Here is a 14,122-nt window from a genome sequence, read left to right as displayed (position 1 = left end):
GTCCTTTAAAAAAAAAAGGGAAAATCTAGTTTTTACTTATGTAAAGTATAAAGATATTTATATTGGCCATTGATCTTGTTTTTTTTATGGGATTGTGTTTTGGATTCAATGGTTCTCATTATATTGTTTGAAATTAATATTAAATAGGTAACTAGAAAGCAATGACATTCTCCGGACAGCAAAATGAAGCAAGTTTTTTATCTAATCTACAACTCCACATTGACTGACCCTTAAAAATACCTTTCTGCTTTTTCATTATTTTGGGAACATACTTTCTGCTTTAGTTACTACACCATCACTGCTTTAGTCAATATCTAATGATGAACTCCTGACCAAAAGCTCTGTTTCAGGAGCGTAAATATTGATGGGAGTAACATTCAAAGTTTATGCTCTTGGTTTGGGGAAATTGTCCACAGGTGTGCACTGAGATACTGCAGTGCAATAAATAGCTACATAACGATTATACCATTTAAAAAATCATGTGCATTACCAATGATGGGAATATTGTAAAGCCAGGATTATGATGCTTAATTCCATTTTGCACAGTTGATATCCCTAAACAATTAGATGGGAGGGTGTTTCATACATTTTTCAGAGCTGTTTACTCTTTTTAATATTTCTACTGCAGTTGACTTCAACATTTCTGCCTTCAAAATGCTGAACTGAGAAGTGGTTGCATGGTTGCTTATTGTACCGTCTTTAAAATATAGACAGATTAATCAAGGGAGGGATCTGCGTGGACCAATGATCATAGGGCCTTGATAGGAAGAAGGAATGTTGCTTGGTTCATTTGTACCACACTGAGGGCCACTGCAACAAAGAGATCTAGTGTAATAGCTGTCAGTGACATAAGCATATGGACACAATTCAGTAATATCAAGGACCTTTTTCTTGGATTTTGCAATAGATACGTATTGGTTATATTCTGATTAGATCAGTGACTGAATCAATAAAAAAATGATGAGGGACTGAGGAGAGAAGAGTGCAAAGCCTGGACCAATGATGAGTCTTGGGTTAGGGAGTTGGGTCCTAATCTAAAATGTGATTAATCCTTATCTGGAAATCAGGGTCCATTTCAGAAAGAGACAAGATAAACTCTTTGGGAAATGAACTCATGAATGCATAAAGAAATGTGGAAATGAGTGAAGACAAGGAAGCCCACTCAGTGAACTAATTATGAAATCATTAATTAAAACAAAGATTACCCTTAATGCTTATTTGATACACTAAATTCCGTAAGATAAGTAGGTCAAAGCCCTTAACCCTTGCCCTAATGACAGTGTGGACAGATATACTGAACCAGTTCATGTTGTTGCTTTGATTTTCTCTTTGGTTATTTTAGTTAGAAAAGGGGAAAAAAAGTTTCCGTAAATAAGCAGTTGCTTAATTGGGAAGTACTGGGTCAACATTGACAATGTGTCACATGACTATAATTAGGATTACACCAATTCCATTCACTGAGTTTTATTTTTTAAAAATCAAGAAAGGATTTAGTTGATAATGCCTGTGGGCCATGAGTCTATAGACAAATATAAAATGTTCTTGTCCAGTGTTTTGTTTTTCACTGATATTGATGTGTTTTAATTATTCAAAGGCAGGCAGTCATGGGCCAGTCAGGAATATGTGGTCGGAACCAAAGCTAATGTTTTCCCTTTTATACCCAAGTGTTGTCCAGATAAAGAAATATGCTCCAGGTCACTTCCCATTCGGGTAGAGTCCACATAGAAATTTGCATGTAGCAATTCTTTGGAAAAATGAGTAGGTATTTAGTTTAGTTCATGTGTAATTATGTACGTGAATAAATAAATGAATAATCTGACTACATATGTAGAAAGATTCTTGCATCATTGGTGAAAGAATATGCCATTAAACAAGAATTTACATTTATCCAATCTTGTACCAGTGAGGTCACTTAAAAGCAATCACCCAGCTGTTAAGTTTACTAATAGGGAGTGTGTAGACATATTTATGATAGCTAAGGTACTACTTAAAAATAAAAATTAAACTAGTCAGTAAATAAGGAGTGCCATTCTTGGACAGCGATGAGAATAGGAGATGACACAAATTTATAATTAATCTAGTACCTCATGACTAACATCCACTGAAAAGTACCTAACTGTAGGCTCTTTCTTTCTTTTGAAAGTCTGTATTTTACGTCTTGGAGTGAGCATGCCCCAGCTGATGTAACCGTTGTCTCTTTAAAGATCTCCACTTTGCCCTCGATGGGTAAGGAGAGAGATTCCTGTGCACTGATGTTCTTGGTTTGGAGGTTGGTTTGGGGTTTTTCAAAAGTATTATTAGTGGATATATTCGTAAATAAATCCAAAGAACCCCACACATGGGCTGAAGATGGGAAGGTGCTCTGAAGTGGGGTTTGTGATTAATTTGATTAGTTTCTACTAAAAGCCAGTAAAAAAATAAAAAGATGTAGCATGTTTCATTTATCTTCAGAGCCGCTTTGCACTTGTGTTGTTCTTGCATTTCAGCTCACTTAAATATCCCTTCATTGCTAAAGAGCGAGGCTGCTAATTTCTTGAGGGGGCATCTGGAGGATGGTGCCCTAAGGGAAGGTGGGCGGTAGGGTCAGGGTCCTAGTGGTGGAGTCAGGTAACGGCTCACTGGTTATTCATCGTACAATCTTTAAGGAAGCAGGGCTGAACCCGGACCAGTGGCTGACACGGAACCGACACGCAACACGGATGTCGAGTAATTTATATGTGCAACACCGAGGTCCACTGCTAAAAGCATCTTCATCTTTTAGCTCCGTGGGAAAAGGGTGTATGAACAGCAGCTAGTAGTAGTAGTCAAGGATGTTGGTTCTTGGGTTTTTTGCTTCGTGAGAATTCATGAGAATTGATAACCTTATCATTAGTGATTTCACTCTCACTAGTGAATCAATAAAGCAATAAACAGTTGATCAAGCTTAGAGCATTCTGAGATGTGTGAATCAAAGCTTATGATGAACTTAAACTCTGAAGTCCATTAGAAATAAGAGACCTGGTTATTTCCTTTGGGAGAGGAGTTTTTTTTTTTTTTTTTTTGGGGGATGAATTTTATGTATATATTTATTTTTCTTTTATTGAAGCATATAATTCACACATGGATATACATAAACATTAAGTATATAGTAAAAGTAAACTTACAAAAATAAACATACATAGCATCATACAGGGGTACCATACATCATCCCACCACCAACACCTTGCATTGTTGTGAAACATTTGATACAAACTATGCAAAAGCATCATCAAAATATTACTAACTGTAGCCCATATCTTGCATTTGGTGTATTTTTCCCAAAATGCACCCTATTTTTACAGTATATTTTTATTACAGAGATTGTGAACTTATAAAACAATCATGCACATTTGTATAATTCCTGTACTAACACACCTTCACCAACACACTACACTGTAGTGGAATATTTATTATGGATTATGAGGTAATACCATCAAACTATTACCATGAGCCATGGTCCATAGCATGCATTTGGCACACTCTTCCCATGTCCACACCCCACCCTCCCATTATCAACACAGTACACCTTTGGCACTGATGCAAGAATATTATGGTATTGTTGTTAACCACCGTCCATAGGTCACACCATTTTTATTTTTCCCATGCTCCCCCACATTCCCACTGCCCTGCACTATTGATGTTCATCTGCTCTAGTTCACAGAAGCACACTCTGCCATCTGAACCATCAACTACTATGTTCATCCACCTCTGAGTTCACTGTGTTAGTTCCTAGATCATTCTCTTGCTTTCTTTCAATTGACATTTACATCCTAGACTACCCTTTTCAGCCACAATCCCATTTTATAAACCAGCTGCTACTCACTCTAATGTGTTACCATCAACTCTATCCATTTCTACACTTTTACATTTTTGCTAATTAAAACTTCTCTATATGTCACCCCTCCTCTTACCTCCTCTTATCTCCTAATGACCTACCCCCTAGGTTTTATTTTTTTTATTTTTTATTTTTTTAAATTATTTATTTATTTTTAAAAATTACATTAAAAAAATATGAGGTCCCATTCAACCCCACCGCCCCCACCCCCCACTCCCCCCACAGCAACACTCTCTCCCATCATCGTGACACATCCATTGCACCTGGTAAGTACATCTCTGAGCATCACTGCACCCCATAGTCAATGGTCCACATCATAGCCCACACTCTCCCACGTTCCATCCAGTGGGCCCTGGGGGGATCTACAATGTCCCGTAATTGTCCGTGAAGCACCACCCAGGACAACTCCACGTCCCGAAAATAACCTCCACATCACATCTCTTCCTCCCATTCCCCAAACCCAGCAGCCACCATGGCTACCCTTCCCACACCCATTCCACATTTTCTCTGTGGACATTGGATTGGTTGTGTCCATTGCACATCTATGTCAAGTGGGGGCTTAGATTCCACATGGATACTGGATGCACTCCTCCTGCTTTCAGTTGTAGACACTCTAGGCTCCATGGTGTGGTGGTTGACCTTCTTCAACTCCATGTTAGCTGAGTGGGGTAAGTCCAATAAATCAAAGTGTAGGAGCTGAAGTCTGTTGAGGCTCTGGGCCTGGGTGTCATATTATCAGTCCAGAGATTCAAATCCCCTAAATATATCTTAAACCCTGGTACCAACTACAATTCCAATAAAGTAGCATGCAAGTCTTGTGAAAAGAGATCCCCTCTGAGTCCATTCCATCACGCAGAAACACCAGCTCCAAAGAAGGGCCATCTGCCATGGCAGTGAACCCCATCTGCCATGACCATAGAACCCGTGGGTCTCTTTATCCCTCAAAAGAACCAATACCTGGGGTTGTATCTACTTTATCTGTCTCTTAGACTCTGCTCAGTTGTGCATAAGGGCATTCCTTCTGACAACCTCCAGACTCTTTTTTAGAGACTCATAGCCTTATAATCTCATTTCTTCTTTCCATTTCCCCCTTACATTAGGTCAAACAGCATTTTGAAGTGATGTTATTATATGTAGACAGGGATATTCTGCTGATCCGTATTGAACCTTTACTTCAAGGTCATTTTCTAGTTGCATCTTTAGCTGGTATGTGGTAGTGATCCCTCAGTGCCAGGGAGGCTCATCCCCGGGTGTCATGTCCCACACTGGGGGGAATGCACTGCATCTACATGCTGAGTTTGACTGTGAGAGTGGCCACATTTGAGTAACATGAAGGCTGTCAGGAGGAAACTCCCAGGCATAGTGCTACTCTAGGCCTTGTTCTTATTGCAGGTGTATAGGCTCAAAAGCATAGCCATTGGTATCAGGAGCCCACTGTTGGGCCCGCCTTCCTTCCTAGTTCTTGCCGTTGCACCTGGGGGACTGCCGCTGCTTCCCCAGGGTTCACGACAGTGACCCCCCGGCCAGGGGCCCCGTACCCCCCCAGCTGTTGTTTTTAATTGTTTCCACTATGAGTATATCTAGAGATTACTATATACCCTGGGCTTATGCCCTGTATAACTCCCTGTCAACCATATCCTGTCAATAACATCCTATATCAGTATTCCTCCGCTGACATTGTTGAACCACTCTGATCCAAAACTTCCTGTAAAGTGAATCCCAACATAATGTCAGCTTCACAAGAGTCTTAGATCACCGAAATTCATATATGCAATATACAGTACTTGCCCAGATCCACCATAAAACCTTTTCCCTTCCACAGCGATAATCTTTTAACTTATTCATATCATATTTCCTGAAACTGATGTACTGATTCCGAGACAATAGCTTTCAAACAAGGTAACATCTGTGCTTACTATGTGTTCCATACTTTAGGTTGTACAGTTTTCTAAATTTTTTAGTTATCCTATGTTTTGCCTTATGGTTTACATTAATAGTCTGTCGTCCCCTATATGTTTTTGGTGGGAGAGGAGATTTTAGCACGAGTCAGGACTGGTCAAGGACCTGCTTCTTTTTTTTTTTTTTTTTTAAAGATTTATTTATTTATTTAATTCCCCCCCCTCCCCTGGTTGTCTGTTCTTGGTGTCTATTTGCTGCATCTTGTTTCTTAGTCCGCTTCTGTTGTCGTCAGCGGCACAGGAAGTGTGGGCTGCGCCATTCCTGGGCAGGCTGCTCTTTCTTTTCACGCTGGGCGGCTCTCCTCACGGGCGCGCTCCTTGCACGTGGGGCTCCCCTACGCGGGGGACACCCTTGTGTGTCACGGCACTCCTTGCGCGCATCAGCACTGCGCATGGCCAGCTCCACACGGGTCAAGGAGGCCCGGGGTTTGAACCGCGGACCTCCCATATGGTAGACGGACGCCCTAACCACTGGGCCAAAGTCCATTTCCCAAGGACCTGCTTCTTGATCTTTAGTTCTTCATGTTTATGAACTGTATAAGGCAGTCAGTGCCCGAGTAAGTGCAGCCGTGGAAGGAGTGAAGACAAAAAGGCCTACGTGTGGACCAGTTATGCAAGTGTGAAACAAAACAATGATTATTATTAATTGTTATTATTCTTGGTAGCACGGAGTTCGTCACAGAAATAGGTCAAGGCTCTACCCTTTTCCATAAGGGATATATCCAGTCCCCGGAGAGTGCAGGTTGTGCTTCTGGATTGGTGGTGGGTAGCTGATTTGTTGGTTTCATTTGGAAAAGAAAAAATAATTGCTTGACATGTTGCAAAACTGAGAGGACAAACTTGGACCAACATTGTGATTGATCTTGTTCTGTTCATTGAATTTTATTTTTTAAAAAGTGTGAGTTGTATCAATGGGCAGTGACTATTTGGACAGATAGCGGTCTTAGTCAGTGTTGGCTGATGGCGTTGCTTTCATGGCTTTTGAAGTATTGTTCGAAGTGAGTGAATGAATGAGCTCAGATACCAGGAAGTTATTTAAAAGAAGGCAGAACATGGCCAGTGAAGAGAATGCATCATGAAAGAAGGATGATGCTTAGCTCAGTTTTACAGGTTAGTGAAAAGGAATCTAGACTCCTCCCGTTGGCATGAAATTGTATTTCAATTCCACGTCAGTGGTGGGTTTGTTAGTTTTCTATGTAAAATGAATGGATGACCCCATGATTCTTTAAGTAATTAAACAGAAGGAAAACATGAGTGTGTCAGGAAATACATAAGTTAGGGTAGTTATTGGAGCACTGCTCATGGCAAACTCAGGCATGCACAGAGATGGTCCCATTTAACAAATGGTCCCAATTAACAAAGATTAATTAGTCTGGAAAGTATGTGGTTGGGGGAATATAAACGAATCCTTGTCAGAGTTAACATTTATTACTCACATATTGGGTGGTGGATTCAACAGTGTTCATTATATTATTAAAAATTATGCTGAAGTCAATACATAAAAGTGTCATCCTTAAGTTAATAATGAGAATGTGATAGGAACCAAGTTTTATAGTTAATCTAGAACCTTCTGATTCAAGTTCATTAAAAAATGATAAATCTATGCAGTCGTATGAAACATGCATTTTACATGACTGTGTGAAAACCCCAGAGCTTGATTTAGTCATTTAATAATAATAAAGATACTGGTTCTTGCCTCTGTGGGTTAGGAGCTTACAGCCTACGGTAGGTAACAGCCAAAATTCTGTCCTTGGTGTTGAGGTGGTTTCCTCATTACTAAATTATGTGAAAGAAATAAATGGCTAAGTACTTAAAACCGAAAGGTGCCACATAGGCGCCGAACACAGAAATGATCCAAGTTTTACGATGGATCCAATTCAGCACAACTGAGGTTCATTTTCTTGATTCTCAGGGTTTCTTCATGGATTTTATTTATTATTTCAGAGAACTAAATGGGTACTTGTTTAAGTGAGAAAGCACCATGAGTGACCATTGATAATAATGTGGAATAAACAAAAACAGATTTGATTATTCCAATTCAGCTCAATTGAGTTCCATTTAAGGACAAAGGAGGAAGGTAATTCAATCATTGTCAGATCCGATAATACTTTCATTTTATTTGGATGCCAAGTTAATTTCAATTTCCTCAAGTGCCCCAGGCTGTTGACTCTGTGAGGGGAACAGGGAAACAGGTGGCAACTGTGTTCTAGTGCTGCCAAAAAGTGGGAGCAGGGTCAGTTCATTGGGCCATACTGAAAGTGGGGGCAAATTAAGTGAAAAAGCCAGCCCAGGGCAGTGGTGGGTCAGGCCTTCTGAGAAGCAGGAAGGTTGATGGAGCCACCGAGATTCATCGTCAGGGGAGAGTCCCCAGGTCCTGTCCGTCTTAGCGGTTTCAGGGTTATCTGGGGATTTGGAGGTTCTGTGTGTTGATTTTATTTCTGGTGGAGAATCCATAAATGAATCCATAAACAAAGGTGTCAGTGAATGAAGAAAAATGTGTGCCAAGCCGGCGCCATTGATGAGTATCTTAGAATGTGAGGACCAAGAAGTCTGGTGGTGGGAAAGGAACGCGTGCAGCACTTGCTAGAGGGAGTCCGAGCTTGTGCGTGGTCTCTCAGAGTTCTTAGTACAGGCTGTGGGTATAGACAGATATTTTATGAGTAAATCAGTGCCTGAATAAAAGAACCAAAAACATAGGAAAGGCGAGTAGGAGGGCCATGCTCAGACTGTGATGAGCCTGCAGGGAAATCAGGAGTTGGTTCAATGTAGTCTGGAAGTGCTGCGTCCCAGTGAAATAAATAGATGAAGGCTTTTACTCTTTTGGGTAAGGAACATAAAAAGATAGCTAAATTAGAATTAATGTTGGTGGTGAGTAGCTGGTGGTATTTTGTTTTGTTTAGATTTTAGGAAAAGGGAAATTTTACATAAATGGATATTGGGTTGAGTATGTATCTCCTTGGAGGAGTATTTATGGGCGCATATTGACAATGTGTCTTTCGAGAAGAGTTATGATTGAGCCGATTGGGTCCCCACTCTGAACCCCAAAATGATCTGGCCAGCTATTTCTGTGACCACTGAGTGGATAGACAGATGTTAGTATTATTTGGGAATTATTTATTTGAATTTAACGATATTAATGTATTGGTTTAATTGAATGGATGGAGTCCTGTCTTAATAATTTAAAAGGTGAAGCACAGGTCAACGATAAGCTGTTTTAAAGGACAATGATAATAATTAGTTAAGTTTTTCATTACTTCTGGTCATAGAAAAACCGTTCTACCTGGGCCTTGCCTGTTTTGGACCAGGTACGTGCAGATCGTTGTACATAATGTCTCAGGCCTGGGCTCTGGTCGCCTTATCGTTTTGCTTGTCTTTATATAATGAACATATGGTCAGATCATTCCAGGAGTAATTAAATCAAGGAATAAATGGACACATCAATTAGACTCAAGCATGGGTCATGACTGAGAGTATGCACGTACCCAGCTGCAAATGGAACATCCATTAAAATGATCATTTATTCTGTTAGGTCAGTTAAGTTTGAAAGGTGTTCCTAACGGATCTTGTTCTTGGTGGATTCAGTGGTGTTTATTTTATTATTTAAAAGTAAACTTTAAGTAAATGAACAAATGGTAATGTACCCTTCTTGGGATGATGATCAGACTGACATGAACTGAGGTTTATGATTCATCAATGAAAAATACCCCAAAAATACCCTAAGACTGCGCTGCTTCATTGTATTTTCAATTTTTCCTTTTAAAAATATAAACTGTAGAGAGCAGATGTGGCTCAAGCGATTGGATGCCTTTCTCCCACATGGGAAGTCCCGGGATTGGTTCCTGGTGCCTCCTGAGAAAACATAAAAACAAACAACAAGCAAAACAGACAGACAAACAGAAATGAGTCGGGGAAGCTGATGTAGTCAGTGGCTGAGCGCCGGCTTCCCACATATGGGGTCCTGGGTTCAATCCCTGCCCCTGTACATCAAAAAAAAAAAAAAAAAAAAAAATTTCAGATATCTCACGACTGATTTAATTAATCTCTAATGAAGAATTTGGCTGTAAGTTCTGTGACTAAGGAGCATAAGTCATTGAGCATAGAGAATGATGTAAGTAAATAGCAAAATATGTGCAGCAGTGTAGACCTCAGATATGTAAATGTGCTGGCTTGGTTTAGGTTTCCTACTTCTGTATGAATAAAGTCCATTAAAGAGCAGCCTGTAAGGCTAGGATGTTCACATATGCAGATATTTGTTAGTCGTAGGTCTTGTTCTTATCTTGGATGGTTGATTCCACAGTGGTTGTTACATAATTTAACATTAAAAATAAAATATTGGGTTAATTAAAAAAATCTCCTTCTCAGACCAGAGTTTATTACCGAGTTCTATATAACTAATGTCCATTCAAAACATCTCAGTCTAGGCTAAGCCTCCCTTTTCCTCCACAGAATTCTCGCAGGACAGCCGATCAATTCATTTTCTAAGAAAGAAAATCTGGGCAGCCAGCTCCGTGGTAAAGAACAAAGAGGCAAATGTAAGTAAGACCCAAGTTCAGGTCCTTGTTTGGGATGCTTTGTTCAGTGAAGTATTCCAGAGAGGAATAAATGTCTATATACATAAAAGAAGTGAAAAAAATAAAAACGAAAACGAAAAACAAAAAAGCATTTACCAGTGATGGGAATGTGTTGTGAATCAAAAATTATGTTTAATTTGGCACAGCTGACTTGATTTTAGAAAGGTAGAAGGCCTTTCATTCCTTTTCAGAATTGTGTAAGATCATATTTTCTTTTCCACTGCAAATGACTGAAACATTCCCATGTTGGTTTGGTCCCGGCTGATAACTGTAAGAACGTGGAAGACACTGCAAGGGTCTCAGAGGCGATGGGAGGTGGCAGTTTCATCACTTCTTGAACCATCTTCATACTAGGGCCGGTTAAGAGAAAGAGGGCCATGCCGGCTTGGGTCTTGTGGGAAGCACGGGTGTTATTTGATCCTCTCGTGGTCTCTAAGGACCATTGCTAATGGGGACCTTGTCTGTTAGCTCTGGGTGGGAAGAGGCTCTAATGGGAAAATCTCATTCCTGAAATTCTGTGATTGTTACTCACATGGATCAATGATGAGTACCATGGGGTATCTGAAATCAGTATTCTGATTACACCCATCTGTAACTCTGAGGTCCGTTCCAAAGAGACAGGCAGTTTTTCCCTCCGTGGGAAATGAGCCTGCAGTATCATCTCCTTGGCTTTTGTGGTTCTTGGAGATGGATTGTATTTTTTATAAAATCAGCCTATTAATAAAGAAAGGTATCAATGAATCAAAAAACAAGAGGTCAAGTCGTGCACCTGCTTTTAAGAAATGTGAAGCTGGCATTAGTTTAGCCACTTTCCGTTTTCTTTGAGAATACTGAGGATGTGGCATGGGCCTTCCCTGAATAATAAACCAAGCCACTAATTGAGTGAATTCATAAATCCATACCCTGGGTGATTGCTGAGATTGTGTCTTGAACCAGAGAAGAAATATCTCCAAACTTTCCTATAGGAAGTCCAATAAAAGATGGTCTTGCCTTTCCCCATGGGTGTGGGTTGAAAGTAAAGTCAGATAGCTCCAGTTTTTCCTATTTTTTCATTGCATGGTGGATTCAGTGATACTCATATTTAATAGTGAAATTTAAATAAGTGAATAAATAACGAATGATGTTGTTGATAAAATGATGAATAGATTATGATTGATCTTCATCCTGACAAACGTGACTTGAAATAAAAAACTAACTCTGCTTTAATTATTTTTTTCAAATATGCTTTTTTACCGACGGAATGAAAACCAACAGTTGATTCCATCATGCTCCGGTCGTGCCGACCTTGGCCGTTAACGTCATAAAGCTCAGAGACTCAGGTAAGCATCAGAGCTGACTTTCTGCTCTGGGGTGGGTGATCAGGCATAGGAGCCCACCAGATTCCCTCGATGAAATGGTTCAACAACATGGAAAATTGGGGAGTGCCAGCTGTGACCCATGCCTGGAATATGCCATGAACTGAGCAATGTAGTTCATCCAACTTCGCACAGGCAAGGATCATTATTACTTGAAGACGTGAGGGCAGTTCACATATTCAGAGCTGTGTATCTTTCCATGCAGTGTTTTGCCTCAAATGCTTAATCCATCACCTCATTGACAAAAATCTAAGTTGCATCTCTTCAAGTTGGAAACTCATGTTCCAACTCTCGGAAGATAGCAGACATTAGTTTCCTCAGTCGCGGGCTAGAATGAAAGGCCCGTGGTGTTGGTTACACCACTTTAATGTACAGACCAAGTAAATGAAACGGGCACAAGTACGGGATCGATAGGAAGCAGGGGTGCTGATTAATCCAGATGCGAATCAGAGGCTCATTGTGAGAAGAGACAGATCTCTTATCCTTGGTTTTGTAATTAAAGCTTATTGATTATATTATTCTTGAGTCATGAGTGAATTAATCTGTTAAATAAGGTATGAATGAAGAACTAGACAGCCAAGCCTGGATCAGTGGTGAGTTCTGGTGGAGGTGTGTGAATCAGCATCTTTGATTAAGCCCTCTGTGTCCTTCTGAGCTCCATTCGAAATAGAGCATCAGTTTATATTCTCTGTAGAAATTAGGAAGTGCCCCTGGGCAAGCACATAGGGATAGCAGCACACAAAGGGGATTTCAGGTCTGGCTTGTATTTTTCCAGGTATGTGAATAGTTGATTAAATAGTATATGAGTATTTAAATTAATCTATAAATGTTTGCATTGATACAGTAGAGTTGTTCTTGAACTGGGATGAGACTATGCCATGAAATAATTTAAATTTATCGAATTCTTTTTGAGTAAGGGTCATTATGAAGGCCTTAGGTACAAGGAATATGGAGGCAGATATCTTTAATCATTACAGATCTTAAATTTTGTGCTAAAGCCTAGACTTGATAATGTTCATTATATTACTTAAAATTAAACCTTCTGTATGAGATTAATAAGTAATAAAAAGAAGAGTGTGTTCTTGGACCGAGGTTTATTGTTATCTAGTTCTGCCTCACTGGGATCCATCAAAAAGTGAAAGTCAGCCTACATTTGCTCTTTGCTTCCCATAGGAATGGAACATAGGACAGCCAATCTATTAATAATAATTTTCTCAAAAGGAATGCTGCCATCAGAAAGGAGCACCGAGACTTAGTAAGTCCCTTAGTTTGTGTTCTTTGTTTGGATGTTTTTTCCCGTGGGTGTTTGCTGAACTATTTCAAAATAATACATGTCTTCCTATGTAAAATAAACAACCCCAAGTATAGAGAACAAAAATTACCCTTACTCTACACAAGCACAACCGAGAAGATAGAAGTTATTTATTTTCAGAGCAGTTTAATATTCTTTTTTATTTTCTAACCAATTGATTGAAGTATTCCCTTATGGGTAGAGACATTGCCTGATAACTCTTTGGGGGTCAGCCCCTAAGGACGTGGAAAACAATTGTGTTTTAGATGTGGTAGAGGAGATGGGGGCTGCAAAGCTTTTTTTTTGAACCATCCTTAACTCATGATGCATTAAAAGAGGACCACACAGGAAACAATGCTGAATGTGGATGTGATATGAGGCAGGGGTGCTGGCTGACCCATAGGTGCAATTTTGTAGGCGATTGCAAAAGAAATGTAAACTATTAGCTCTATGGGACAAAAGCCTAAAATTTAAGGATCTTGTTTTTGGAATTTTGTGATTGTATTATTATTTGTGAATTGGTAAAGTAGTCAGTGAATGGGAAAAACACCAACCATGCTTACTGGCATGGACCAGTGATAAGTGTCATGGTTTTTTTTTTTTTAATTTATATTTTCCATATTTTTTTCTTTTTAAACAAGTCAGTTTTATTGATACATATTAATAAGGCATACACTCCATCCAAAGTGTACAGTCAGTGGTATTTCATATAATCACATAGTTGTACGTGTACATACAATGATTGAAAGAACTTCAGTCATTGTTAGAGCATTTTCATTATTCCAATAATAATAATAATAATAATAATAAAAACAGACAAACCAATAACAATAAAAAATTCATCACCTCTCAGTCTCTCTGTGCTTGCCCTACTGTGCATAGCTGCCATTTCTGGCTATTCTTGCTTATTTATTTATTTATTTTAAAGCAGTTTTTTTTTTTAAAAGATATATTCACATGCCATACGTGGGGTTTCTGAAACAAGGATTTTGAATAAACTCATCTGTAACTCTGAGGTCCTTAACAAAGAGAAATCTAGTTATTCTCTTTGTGGGGAAATGAGATTCCTACGCCTTGGTCTCGGGCTTTTGTGA

General features: G+C 39.4%; 1 long non-coding RNA gene and 2 other non-coding genes across 3 annotated transcripts in view; all 3 read left to right on the top strand.

Moving 5' to 3' along the window:
- Positions 1-14,122, top strand: part of LOC105744759 (uncharacterized) — a 29,376-nt gene that overhangs the window by 6,123 nt on the left and 9,131 nt on the right. The window contains exons 5-7 of the long non-coding RNA XR_011648257.1: positions 10,258-10,343; positions 11,637-11,701; positions 12,911-12,992. This is a non-coding gene — a long non-coding RNA (uncharacterized lncRNA). The remainder of the gene's footprint in view (positions 1-10,257; positions 10,344-11,636; positions 11,702-12,910; positions 12,993-14,122) is intronic.
- Positions 10,916-10,990, top strand: LOC111760709 (small nucleolar RNA SNORD113/SNORD114 family). The gene has a single exon (XR_002794321.1). It is a non-coding gene; the product is annotated as a small nucleolar RNA SNORD113/SNORD114 family (small nucleolar RNA).
- LOC111760722 (small nucleolar RNA SNORD113/SNORD114 family) lies at positions 12,321-12,398 on the top strand. The gene has a single exon (XR_002794331.1). It is a non-coding gene; the product is annotated as a small nucleolar RNA SNORD113/SNORD114 family (small nucleolar RNA).

This window comes from Dasypus novemcinctus, chromosome 3, assembly GCF_030445035.2.
Source record: "Dasypus novemcinctus isolate mDasNov1 chromosome 3, mDasNov1.1.hap2, whole genome shotgun sequence".
In the NCBI taxonomy this organism is placed as follows: Eukaryota; Metazoa; Chordata; class Mammalia; order Cingulata; family Dasypodidae; genus Dasypus; species Dasypus novemcinctus.
Note: the sequence above shows the minus strand (reverse complement) of the source record. Positions and strands in the feature narration are given on the sequence as shown.